The sequence below is a fragment of the Camelina sativa genome, chromosome 13 (assembly GCF_000633955.1).
Source record: "Camelina sativa cultivar DH55 chromosome 13, Cs, whole genome shotgun sequence".
NCBI lineage: Eukaryota > Viridiplantae > Streptophyta > Magnoliopsida > Brassicales > Brassicaceae > Camelina > Camelina sativa.
In genome coordinates, this window is record NC_025697.1 from 11,253,425 (window position 1) to 11,266,301 (window position 12,877).

A 12,877-nucleotide genomic window follows, 5' to 3' on the forward strand; every position below is an offset into this window, starting at 1 on the left:
AAAAAAAAAAAAAAAAAAAACTCTCTTTTTGCCTTTGGATTGTATTTGTTACTTTATACTAGAGATTTTCAATCAAAGACTCTATTTTGATGAAAACTATATATATAATTGATAACGGTACTAAAATATTATCTTATAAAAAATTTCAATTAGTATTAAGGAAAAAGTTAAATTTCAGACACACCATTTTTTTAAATATAAAAAACAGTTGTGTTATAAAATCAAATCAAGTTGATATCCAGGCGAGCCGAATTAAACTGATGACCTCACATATTCTAAACCATTTCTTTGATCACCAAAAAAACGAAAGAATTTTATCATCATGAATTTAACTCGTTTTCGTACTTAATTGATCGCTACCACCTATATTTTCGTATTTTTATTCAATGTATTCTTATTCTTCATATTCTTTCTTTTCATTTTCAATGTCAAATTTTTTGGTAATTGTCATCGTTACTTTTACCGTCTGATTCTTTGTTATACTATTTTTCTTCTTCTTCCTCGTCAACTTCTTCACATTCTTCCAATGAAAAACATTTTTCTAAGACTACCACACAACTTGTTAACTCATCAAACTCCAAGAACAAAATCATTTCTCTTCTCATAAAAATAAAAAATAAGATAAAAAATTAAAAAATTAATGAAATAATATCAACTCATCTATAAAATCATACACAAAAATATATTTTACAGCTCATAAGAAATAAAAAGCACAAACGTAGATAAATAAGACAATTTTTGTATTACATGAATATTTTTAATATTTTTAACTTTTAAACGGTTTCGAAATATAAAATTTGAACCTTTTAAAAAGTTTCAATATTTATAATATTTTAAACTTTTCAAATTTTAAAATTATAATATTTAAAAACTTTTTAAAAGCTAAGAACTTTTAAAAGTTTCAATATTTATAATATTTAAACTTTTAAAATTTTTAAATATTATAATATATATTTTTGAAACTTTTGAAAGTTTTAATTTGATCAAATAAAAACCGGATCAAACCGAATAAAACTTTTAAACTTGGACGCTTGTTAAATCAAGCTTTCCTGATCATTCGTTGTTGGAACCATATTAATCTTATTTATACTGGTTCTGAACGATTGTCTAAAAATTTTCTAGCCGATGTGGGATATTGTACATAGTTCTTTTATTTTCATAAATTTAAAATTTTTCCTTTTTCTAAAAATTCTGGAATTTTAAAAAATGTTAATGAATGACATGTCAAATCCTGATAGGTTGTTTAAAATAATTCTTAATAAATAAAATTCTGGAAATTATAAAAAAATATATTAATTAGTGAGGTTTCTAATCACTATTGGTGGTTTTAAAGCTTAGGTGGACGCCTTAAGGAGCTTATAGCTCCTACTTAAAAAGTTTCAATATTTATAATATTTTAAACTTTTAAAATTTAAAAATTATAATATTTAAAAACTTTTTAAAAGTTAAGAACTTTTAAAAGTTTCTATATTTATAATATTAAAACTTTTAAAAAATTTAAATATTATTATTTATTTTTTTGAAACTTTTTAAAGTTTAATTTGATCAAATAAAAAACCGGATTAAACCGAATATACTTTTAAACTTGGACGCCTGATAAATCAAGCTTTCCCGTTCATTCTTTGTTGGAAGCATATTAATCTTATTTATACTGGTTCAGAACCATTGTTTAAAAATTTTATAGCCGATGTGGGATATTGTACATATTTCTTTTATTTCCATAAATTTAAAATTTTCCTTTTTCTAAAAAATTCTGGAAATTTAAAAAATGTTAACTAATGACATGTCAAATCCTGATTGGTTGTTTAAAATATTTCTTAATATAGAAAATTCTGGAGATTTAAGAAAATGTTAATTAGTGAAGTGTCTAATCACAATTGGAGGTTTAAAATCCTATGTGAACGCCTTTAGGAGCTTATAGCTCCTACTTTTTTTTAGTATAGATTCTTCCAACATTTAAAGAGAAACTTTATATATCAAATTAAATTGTGAAGAACAAAATATTTATATAATAAAGTTAAAAGAAAAAGTATCATACAAAGTTGATTAAAAAAAATGTATGAGTGACAATAAAGGAAGTAAAGAATTAGGCGATTTTCAATTTATTGCAAAAATAATTAAAATATACTAGGATAGTACCCGCGCTACGCCGCAGGTTGTTTTGTTATAATTTTTTTATTATATGCATTTTATGTTTATTTTTTATATGTTGTTTGTAATTTTAGTCGGTTAAGATTTTCTCATCACAGCTCATACAACCTATAGATAATCATTATAATGTAATATTTTTCAAATAGACCAACATGTATAGACAGACATTTAAGCACCGCTTTCTCGTAAAGATAAGGAGTACAAATCATTGTTAAAACTAACTCACACTTGCTAATGCCCTTATAAGATAATACTCATAATACATTCAAGATCATAGTTTAGTCTTCAGTGAAAAAATAATTCACTATCCATCATTTTACAAATTCAAATAATAAACTCAACATACTAAACCACTTCCAATAAAAACAGTTCAAATGCATAGTCTCATATAATAAAACTTTGAAGATTCCATCAAAAGATCTAAAATAAGTTATGCAAATCTCTCCTCCAGATAATTCAAACACATCGTAAAAAAATTCTACAACACAGAAAATTGTCGAGCATATACTCAGCAACTATTGAGTGTATTTTGCTTACCGGAATTAATGTTTTATTTCTATGGCTAAATTATGTAATTATAATCACATTCTTTAATTATAATGAGAAAGATAATGTTAAAAACGTAAAAATATTATTTTTTTTCTATTTTCTGATATGCTAAAATTGTTTAGTGACTACATAGCTTTTAGTTACTGAGCCTATATATATTTGTGAAACTAATTCGATATTTTTTAGGATTTGAGATAGCTTCATCCTGATAATTTTTGAAGAACACCAACCACATATATGAGCATAACAATGCACCATATTATGTTTTAATATATTTTTTTTTTGTAAACACATTTTTTAAAGAACGCACATTCTGTAGAAACATCAAATTCATATTTTCTATTTTTAACTAAGTTTTGGAAAATAGCTCTCCTCAGTTTAATAATTAACCTAAACCATAACAATTTAATAATAACAACTCCATTTTTAATATATTTTTTTTTTGTAAAAACATTTTTTAAAACACATATTATGACACATCAAATTCATATTTTATATTTTTAACTAACTTTTGAAAAATAGCTTTGCTCATTTCAATAATTAAACTAAACCCAACTAACAATTTAATAATAACAACTCCAGTTTTTAGCTATAAAAAAAACTTCTTTTACGATCTCATGAATACGATTCAATAATTAATCCCAAGTCTAATTTAACAACTTCAAGATCACAACCAACGTCATGAATGCGCACTAAAATAACCAAAGCACCACTTATGACAAACCCACTCAAAACACTGAAACAGAGATTAGCTCAGTCACTCATTTTTAAAACAGGGCAAGTGATATAAGCCTGTGTTTGTGCTCAAAAAAAAAACAGTAGAAATGGAGTCTCCATGGTTTACCTTTTACTTCAGTGATAGCCCAATCTTCTTGTGTCAGGTATCTTCTTACCCTTAATCGTTGTTTTCCTATTGGATTGCAGTCGCAGTAACGGTAGAAATGGGACTTCAGTGAACATAACAGCACCATCGGCAAATTCGACGACAAGCTCTGGAATACATAACGAGTTTGTAATATCCGCGAACCGAAATCCCGGTTTGAGGATGTGCATTGGTCGATGCTGGAGGAGTATCGGTCGATGCAAGTTCAGCTTTTGCGTTTTGACTTAAGTTAAATGCTGCGTTTTGGGCAAAGGGAAAAGGAAAACCCTTAAATCATTTCTTTTGTCTCATTAGTCGACTTTGGCCGCTTTTGAGAGAAAGGAAAGAGAGAGAGAAGAGTTCTTGGTTTTCTTGAGTGTTCTTGGTGATTTCTTGGAGTTGGAAGTTGATTATGTAGAGATCTGTAGCTGGGATCGTTGTAGGAGCTTACTAGGAGTGCTTTCTTCCTGTATTTGGGTCAGATTTCTTCTGTGGCAAAGGTAAGTGCATGACCATGGCTTATCTAAGCTGGAGATTCTCTGATCTGTTTGTTTATGTGTTGTTTGTCTTGTTAGAACGTTGTTTAGGTTCGTGTGAGGCTTTCTTGTGGTTGCATGAACGAAAATCCGGCGAGAAGCTTTGGGGAAAACGATGCTCGGCATGTGCATCGGTCGATGCAAGTGCGAGGACGGCGCGGTTTGACCTAAGAGCATCGGTCGATGTCATGTGGAGGCGTCGGTCGATGCAATTAGGGTTTCCGCGTGATGTCGAGCATGTGTCGGTCGATGCAAGTTTCACTAGCATTAGTGGATGCATATCATGCGTCGGTCGATGCAGACCCCAGGTGGTGTCGGTCGATGCAAGCCTTGTGTCGGTCGATGCAGAGTCTGATTTGTTTGTGGATTGTTGTATGATGGTTAGAGTATCTCTATTACTTGTGTGTATAGCCCAGTAGATGGTAGGATTGCCTTACTGAGTGTTTATAAAATACTCATGCATTGCAATTTGTGTTTGTGATGCATGTAAAGGCAAAGTGTGATCGTGGAATCAAGGCAATGAAGAGGAGGATGTTCTAGGGACTCGATTGGATGTTGTCTGGCATTGCTAGGTTGCTAGAGTTGGGTCATTAGAAACATTGCTAGGTTGCTGGTTTCATGTTTTTCTGATGAGTGGTTATTGGATTATTGTTATATTGATTAATGGTTATTATTTATTGGATTCTTATTGGTATTGGTTATTCCGCTGTTGGTTGTGATTGTGGTTAGGTGACTAGTGGGTATAGGACCACTAGTTGTAGTTATTATTATTATTATTTATTATTTCAAAAATAAAACGGGTCAGGACGTTTCAGTTTGGTATCAGCGCCCTTACGGTTCTAAGTTTTGGTTCACTAGGTTTCTGTTGTTGATGTTGGGATTGCATGTCTTGATAGATTATGTGAGTTAGTCAATTGTGTGTGGCATGAAGTCCTAGAACATCCTCTTCGAGCCTACAGTGTGATTCCACGGTGAGTTTATGACTCTGTGTTATATTAATTGTGTGCTTAGCCTTTTGTTCATGGTAGTGCAGATGGTTAGAGAGGATGCTATAACTGGTCGTGGTCGTGGTCATGGACGTGGACATGGTCGTGGACGCGGACGTGTTCGTGGTAGGGATAGAGTCCCAGCGGTTAGTGAGGCTGCGGACCAGAGTGTGACAGCAGAGGGTGTTGGCGAGTCGTAGGGTGTCCAGGGGGATTCCATGAGTGTGGCCGGAGGGGGCAGTGTTGATGCTCCAGTAGCCGGTGATGTTAGGGCCCCAGGTGTGGGAGTTCCAGTGGGTGGAGTCCTGGGTGTCGACTTTGCGGGTTTGCTGGCACAATTGATAGCACGGTTGCCGCCACTGGCACCGGCTCAGGCTCAGGTAGTACCACTAGTGGTGGCAGGGGAGCGGCAGCCAGTGGCTGCGGATGCAGGGGTCCATTCTCGTTATATCAACATGCTGACAGAGATGGGCCGTATTGGTATCAAGTGGTTTTCGGGAGGTAGAGATCCTACCACTGCAGATGCGTGGAGGACGAGTGTGGAACGTAACTTCCATACTCTGAGATGTCCTGAGGAGTTTTGGGTGGATATTGGGGTCCACCATTTGATTGGTGATGCTCAGTTGTGGTGGAGTTCTGTGGCAGCCAAGAGAGTGCAGAGGGAGATGTCTTGGGCTGACTTCGTCTTGGAGTTCAACCGCAAGTATTTCCCTAGAGAGGCACTGGATATGTTTGAGGTGCAGTTCTTTCAGCTAGCTCAGAGGACTCGGTCAGTGCGGGAGCTTGACTTGGAGTTCAGTCGACTTCTGAGGTATGGGGGTCGAGATATGGAGTCTGAGGAGGCTCAGATCAGGAGGTTTTTGAGGGCCCTACGTGATGATTTGGGGTTCACTGTAGAGGGCGGAGTTATACTTCGCGTGCAGAGCTGGTTGAGACTGCAGAAGGGATCGAGGACGATATCCAGGCAGAGTTAGTGGCGGCTAGCCCAGCAGTTCATCCTAGTAAGGCTCAACATCATGGAGGTTATAGCAAGGGCGACAAGTCTGCGCAGGGAATCAAGAGGAGGTGGGAGGCTATGCAGACGTCGAGTGGTGCGAGTTGCTTCAAGTGTGAGAGCAAGGATCACAAGATTGCTAGCTGTCCCAAGAGGAGTGCCCCGTCGACAGCAGCTCGTGTATGCTATTATTGCAGGGAGCCATGACACATCAGACCCTTGTGTCCTAAATTGCAGCCGGTAGCAGTGGCAGCGTTGCAGCAGGTGTAGCCGGTGGCACAGATTGAGCAGGCGCCACGAGTTTACACGACTGCAGAGACTGGTGGAACCAAAGCTGAGGTGATCACATGTATAATTTCTGGTACTTTGTCTTGTGAATTCTTAGTAAGTTCAGATTTTATGTTGTCATGTAATAAAGTGTTAGGTTCTCAACACATGAGGTTTGTGTAAGGACCTTGTTGGTGGACGGGTTTAAGTCCTACATTATGCTTGATTCTAGAGCTACTCATAGCTTCATTACCCCGTAGTGTGCAGAGAGTGCGAGTATCATGGGAGATCCCGGAGAGCGTGTGGGAGTTGTCAGAGTTGCTGGAGGCAAGTTTCTGAGAGTTATTGGTCGAGAGAGGGGTATTGATATTCAGATCGCGGGAGAGTCTTGGCCTGTGGATTTGCTTATCAGCCTAGTGGAGCCGTATGACGTTATCTTGGGGATGGACTGCCTGTATCAGCATATGGTTCATCCGGATTGTCATCGGGGTAGAGTAGAGTTTGAGCGCTTAGGAGGGCAGTTGGTCTTTCAGGGGATTAGACCGACTTCGGGGAGTCTCGTGATCTCGGCCATTCAGGCTGGGAAGATGATCGAGAAAGGCCGTGTGGCTTATTTGGTTACTATATCTAAGACAGAGTCAGTGGGGAAGTCCACGGTTAGCGGTATTCAGGCTTGTGGAGGAGTTTGAGGATGTGTTTCAGTCATTACAGGGATTACCACCTTCTCGGTCTGATCCTTACAGGATGGCTCCAGCGGAGATGGCACAGCTGAAGAAGCTGCTAGAGGATTTGTTGAGCAAGGGATTCATCCGTCCTTGAAACGACCTGACCCGTTTTTTTTAATTAATAAATAATAATAATAAATACACTATAGCTAGTGGTCCCATACCCACTTTCCACTTAACCACAAACACAACCAACAGCGGAAATAACATATACCAATAACCAATAAATAATCCAATCATAANCGGACCAGAGTGTGACAGCAGAGGGTGTTGGCGAGTCGTAGGGTGTCCAGGGGGATTCCATGAGTGTGGCCGGAGGGGGCAGTGTTGATGCTCCAGTAGCCGGTGATGTTAGGGCCCCAGGTGTGGGAGTTCCAGTGGGTGGAGTCCTGGGTGTCGACTTTGCGGGTTTGCTGGCACAATTGATAGCACGGTTGCCGCCACTGGCACCGGCTCAGGCTCAGGTAGTACCACTAGTGGTGGCAGGGGAGCGGCAGCCAGTGGCTGCGGATGCAGGGGTCCATTCTCGTTATATCAACATGCTGACAGAGATGGGCCGTATTGGTATCAAGTGGTTTTCGGGAGGTAGAGATCCTACCACTGCAGATGCGTGGAGGACGAGTGTGGAACGTAACTTCCATACTCTGAGATGTCCTGAGGAGTTTTGGGTGGATATTGGGGTCCACCATTTGATTGGTGATGCTCAGTTGTGGTGGAGTTCTGTGGCAGCCAAGAGAGTGCAGAGGGAGATGTCTTGGGCTGACTTCGTCTTGGAGTTCAACCGCAAGTATTTCCCTAGAGAGGCACTGGATATGTTTGAGGTGCAGTTCTTTCAGCTAGCTCAGAGGACTCGGTCAGTGCGGGAGCTTGACTTGGAGTTCAGTCGACTTCTGAGGTATGGGGGTCGAGATATGGAGTCTGAGGAGGCTCAGATCAGGAGGTTTTTGAGGGCCCTACGTGATGATTTGGGGTTCACTGTAGAGGGCGGAGTTATACTTCGCGTGCAGAGCTGGTTGAGACTGCAGAAGGGATCGAGGACGATATCCAGGCAGAGTTAGTGGCGGCTAGCCCAGCAGTTCATCCTAGTAAGGCTCAACATCATGGAGGTTATAGCAAGGGCGACAAGTCTGCGCAGGGAATCAAGAGGAGGTGGGAGGCTATGCAGACGTCGAGTGGTGCGAGTTGCTTCAAGTGTGAGAGCAAGGATCACAAGATTGCTAGCTGTCCCAAGAGGAGTGCCCCGTCGACAGCAGCTCGTGTATGCTATTATTGCAGGGAGCCATGACACATCAGACCCTTGTGTCCTAAATTGCAGCCGGTAGCAGTGGCAGCGTTGCAGCAGGTGTAGCCGGTGGCACAGATTGAGCAGGCGCCACGAGTTTACACGACTGCAGAGACTGGTGGAACCAAAGCTGAGGTGATCACATGTATAATTTCTGGTACTTTGTCTTGTGAATTCTTAGTAAGTTCAGATTTTATGTTGTCATGTAATAAAGTGTTAGGTTCTCAACACATGAGGTTTGTGTAAGGACCTTGTTGGTGGACGGGTTTAAGTCCTACATTATGCTTGATTCTAGAGCTACTCATAGCTTCATTACCCCGTAGTGTGCAGAGAGTGCGAGTATCATGGGAGATCCCGGAGAGCGTGTGGGAGTTGTCAGAGTTGCTGGAGGCAAGTTTCTGAGAGTTATTGGTCGAGAGAGGGGTATTGATATTCAGATCGCGGGAGAGTCTTGGCCTGTGGATTTGCTTATCAGCCTAGTGGAGCCGTATGACGTTATCTTGGGGATGGACTGCCTGTATCAGCATATGGTTCATCCGGATTGTCATCGGGGTAGAGTAGAGTTTGAGCGCTTAGGAGGGCAGTTGGTCTTTCAGGGGATTAGACCGACTTCGGGGAGTCTCGTGATCTCGGCCATTCAGGCTGGGAAGATGATCGAGAAAGGCCGTGTGGCTTATTTGGTTACTATATCTAAGACAGAGTCAGTGGGGAAGTCCACGGTTAGCGGTATTCAGGCTTGTGGAGGAGTTTGAGGATGTGTTTCAGTCATTACAGGGATTACCACCTTCTCGGTCTGATCCTTACAGGATGGCTCCAGCGGAGATGGCACAGCTGAAGAAGCTGCTAGAGGATTTGTTGAGCAAGGGATTCATCCGTCCTTGAAACGACCTGACCCGTTTTTTTTAATTAATAAATAATAATAATAAATACACTATAGCTAGTGGTCCCATACCCACTTTCCACTTAACCACAAACACAACCAACAGCGGAAATAACATATACCAATAACCAATAAATAATCCAATCATAATCCAATAACCAATATTAATTCCAAATCATAAACTAATGATCCAAATAGCATAAACCAGAGAACCAGCAATCCTAAACAACATTCTAGGACTCAACTCTAGCAACCTAACAGAAGCCAGACAACCAAGCGAACCACTGGAACATCCTCCTCTTGATTGCCTTGATTCCACGATCACACTTGGCCTTTACCTGCACCACAAACGCAAATTGCAATGCATGAGTATTTTATAAACACTCAGTAAGGCAATCCTCCCATCTACTCGGCTATAAACACAAGCAATAGAGTCATCTCTAACCATCAATAAACAATCAACAATCAACAATAACAAACCAGGACTCAGCATCGACCGACACCAACATGCATCGACCGACACCTGTTGGAGGTTGCGTCGACCGACGCAAGATCTGCATCGACCAATGCAAGATCTACATCGACCGACGCAAGATCTGCATCGACCAACGCAAGATCTACATCGACCGATGCAAGGTTAACTTGCATCGGTCGCATGCTCGACATAGCACGAAAAACCTAGATTTTACGCACCGTCCTCCCATCTGCATCGACCGACCCACAGTGTGCATCAACCGATGCAATGCCAAGAATCGTTTTCGCCCGAATCTTCTCGCCGGATCATCGTTCCTACAACCACAAAACTCGATCCCAAGCCAAAAGAAAGCTTCCTAACGTCCCAAATATCAATCTAACAGGTCTAACAACACATAACACGCAAATTAGAGAGATCTCTAGCTTAGATAAGCCATGGTCATGCACTTACTTTTGCCACTGAAGAAATCCGACCCAAACACAGGAAGNTAAACAACATTCTAGGACTCAACTCTAGCAACCTAACAGAAGCCAGACAACCAAGCGAACCACTGGAACATCCTCCTCTTGATTGCCTTGATTCCACGATCACACTTGGCCTTTACCTGCACCACAAACGCAAATTGCAATGCATGAGTATTTTATAAACACTCAGTAAGGCAATCCTCCCATCTACTCGGCTATAAACACAAGCAATAGAGTCATCTCTAACCATCAATAAACAATCAACAATCAACAATAACAAACCAGGACTCAGCATCGACCGACACCAACATGCATCGACCGACACCTGTTGGAGGTTGCGTCGACCGACGCAAGATCTGCATCGACCAATGCAAGATCTACATCGACCGACGCAAGATCTGCATCGACCAACGCAAGATCTACATCGACCGATGCAAGGTTAACTTGCATCGGTCGCATGCTCGACATAGCACGAAAAACCTAGATTTTACGCACCGTCCTCCCATCTGCATCGACCGACCCACAGTGTGCATCAACCGATGCAATGCCAAGAATCGTTTTCGCCCGAATCTTCTCGCCGGATCATCGTTCCTACAACCACAAAACTCGATCCCAAGCCAAAAGAAAGCTTCCTAACGTCCCAAATATCAATCTAACAGGTCTAACAACACATAACACGCAAATTAGAGAGATCTCTAGCTTAGATAAGCCATGGTCATGCACTTACTTTTGCCACTGAAGAAATCCGACCCAAACACAGGAAGAAACGTTCCTAGGAAGCTCCTACAACGATCCCAACTACAGATCTCTACAGAAACAGCTTCCAACTCCAAGAAATCACCAAGAACACTCAAGAACACCAAGAACTCTTCTCTCTCTCTTTCGTTTCTCTCAAAAGCGGCCTAACACGCCTAATGAGACAAAACTCGAGTTTAAGGGTTTTTCCTAACCGAAAACGCAGCGTTTCACCCTAAACCGGGATTTCGGTTGGCAAATGTTACAATTCTCCCCCACCAACATAGATTCGTTCTCGAATCTCGAACAACCATCAGTCAAAGACTCCCGTGCAACCATCTCTACGGCCCGCACTCCTCCGACCGATCTACAAAAGGTCCCCTCTAGGCGATAGACTCACGCTCCAGGCATTATTTGCTCTAGACTTTTGGACTCTCCTTTTTACTCACAGGCCTAAACCTTGAGTTGTTATTGGCTCCTCATCAGACCGAAGTCTGCATGCCATAATATCNCAAACCAGGACTCAGCATCGACCGACACCAACATGCATCGACCGACACCTGTTGGAGGTTGCGTCGACCGACGCAAGATCTGCATCGACCAATGCAAGATCTACATCGACCGACGCAAGATCTGCATCGACCAACGCAAGATCTACATCGACCGATGCAAGGTTAACTTGCATCGGTCGCATGCTCGACATAGCACGAAAAACCTAGATTTTACGCACCGTCCTCCCATCTGCATCGACCGACCCACAGTGTGCATCAACCGATGCAATGCCAAGAATCGTTTTCGCCCGAATCTTCTCGCCGGATCATCGTTCCTACAACCACAAAACTCGATCCCAAGCCAAAAGAAAGCTTCCTAACGTCCCAAATATCAATCTAACAGGTCTAACAACACATAACACGCAAATTAGAGAGATCTCTAGCTTAGATAAGCCATGGTCATGCACTTACTTTTGCCACTGAAGAAATCCGACCCAAACACAGGAAGAAACGTTCCTAGGAAGCTCCTACAACGATCCCAACTACAGATCTCTACAGAAACAGCTTCCAACTCCAAGAAATCACCAAGAACACTCAAGAACACCAAGAACTCTTCTCTCTCTCTTTCGTTTCTCTCAAAAGCGGCCTAACACGCCTAATGAGACAAAACTCGAGTTTAAGGGTTTTTCCTAACCGAAAACGCAGCGTTTCACCCTAAACCGGGATTTCGGTTGGCAAATGTTACAATTCTCCCCCACCAACATAGATTCGTTCTCGAATCTCGAACAACCATCAGTCAAAGACTCCCGTGCAACCATCTCTACGGCCCGCACTCCTCCGACCGATCTACAAAAGGTCCCCTCTAGGCGATAGACTCACGCTCCAGGCATTATTTGCTCTAGACTTTTGGACTCTCCTTTTTACTCACAGGCCTAAACCTTGAGTTGTTATTGGCTCCTCATCAGACCGAAGTCTGCATGCCATAATATCGGCTCCTCATCGGGCCTAAGCCCGCATGCCATAATATATATAAGGGAGTCCAACTCGTCTCTCAGGTTGCCACCCTTCAACGCGCCCCCGGATCGTCATCCGAAGTCGATATTCCAATCATACTCTCAAGCCACAAAGTCTTAGAATATGACGGTACTAGGAGAACCTAAGTCCCCCAAGAGTCGCGAGCAAACTATTCTGAACACGTCTGAGCCCTATCCCTATCCAGGTTTCCTTCCCGTGGCTCTTATAAGACAACGCGATGTCCTACCAACCACATATCCCCTCACTGGGATACCTCATGACCACACAAGGATAATCTCACTGCCCCACGGGCCGCCACAAAGGCCAAATAAATGTCCTAAACAGGACCGCCACCAAGACCAAATAAATGTCCTAAATAGGACCGCCACAAAGGCAAACAAATGTCCTAAACAGGACCGCCACAAAGGCCAAACAAATGTCCTAAACAGGACCGCCACAAAGGCCA